We start from the raw sequence: 1,391 nt of genomic DNA, 5'->3' as shown, positions 1-1,391 counted from the left end.
GGGGGTGGCAGGGATGACAATAAACGAAAACAACAGAGAAATGTGAGGCAGCGTGGTGGAATCAGGCTCTCGTCAATTTTGGGGCATGCAGAGTTATTGGTATCATCCTAAAGCTTGTTCACTTGTCTTTATTTGGATTTTAAAAAGTCCATTTATCTTGAATACAAGTCGAGATATTTGCGAAAGAAGGAGGTTGGGGTCACCTGTTTTCAGAGGTAAAATTAGTGAGAAAATGATTAGTTATTTCTTTAGTTTAAGAGTGTAGGGGTACTGAAAATTTACATTTTTTTGTGCCTTTAATTAACGTTTTTCAGAAAAATCCACTCAGAAATGAGTTCTTTAATGGGCTTGAAAGGTGTTGGGCCAAAAAACATAAATTTGATAAAAATTCACAAACCTGCGGAAAAATGCGCGTTTCTTCACTTTGATTATTTTGACGAGAGCCTGATTCCACCACGCTGCCTCACAAATGTCAAAGAAATAGTATGGAAGAAGAAATACGATTGGGTTATTGCAGGAGAGACGCAATGGACAGACGGGCAAACAGACAGACAGGGGGGGATATATTTCGAAAAGAAACCTTTTCGTGTTACACTCTTTACTGTGGATATTACGGACGCCTGTGGTGAGGTAGTTGTGTTGGGTTAGTAGACTCTTCGCTGTCGCAAGCAGGAGACCCGACTTCTATTCTCGAGTGGGGAGAAATTTTTCATCGAGTATCTCTGTCTTTCACGAGATATTATGTTGTATCCATAGCGTGCTTTACTTCGTTAATCTTCGTTAGTAAAGAACGCCATGGTTGTATCCTATACGCTCTGATACCCACAGCGTCTTGGTTACATCCCTTTCAGCCCAGATTGACCCTGCTAGGAAGGATCGGAAGCGATACATTCTTAACTCTCTGACCGTCTAAATCGGAAGCTCTTTTCCTAAACGGTTTAAATCTTGTCGTTGGGAGCGTAAAAACACCCGTACATTTTGTTTTTTACTGAGGTTATTTCCTGTGCCGGACACCTGGAAGAGCGTCAATCATCCCGCCACATTCTCCGACAAATAGATCCACGCCATTAGGGCTAAGCATCCCCCGTCTCCCAGACGCTGTTTTTACGCTTTGTTTTTGTTTTTGTTTTTTGGGGGTTTTGTTTTTCTGTGCACGCGCGCGCGCACCCCGCTGTTCGCCTCACACTCTCACACGTGCCAGGAGGTGTCAGACTGGGGCACATTTCTCACCCGGGGCGGGCCAAGTGGAGGTGTGGGAGGCTTTCTTTCTTTCTCTCTTCCCTCCCTATCTCTGTATCCCTTTATCTTCTCTCTCTCTCTCACTTTCTGTGTCCGTCTGTCTGTCTCTCTGTCTGTCTCTTTGTTCGTCTGTCTGTCTCTCACCCCCCCCC

The 1,391-nt window shown here is 44.4% G+C and overlaps 1 protein-coding gene across 1 annotated transcript in view; it reads left to right on the top strand.

Annotated features, from left to right (window-relative positions):
- The window catches only part of LOC101863862 (filaggrin), a gene marked incomplete at both ends in the record, with an annotated part of 60,639 nt that overhangs the window by 11,871 nt on the left and 47,377 nt on the right, over positions 1-1,391 (top strand).

This window comes from Aplysia californica, unplaced genomic scaffold (assembly GCF_000002075.1).
Source record: "Aplysia californica isolate F4 #8 unplaced genomic scaffold, AplCal3.0 scaffold01171, whole genome shotgun sequence".
NCBI classification, from domain to species: Eukaryota; Metazoa; Mollusca; class Gastropoda; order Aplysiida; family Aplysiidae; genus Aplysia; species Aplysia californica.
Note: the sequence above shows the minus strand (reverse complement) of the source record. Positions and strands in the feature narration are given on the sequence as shown.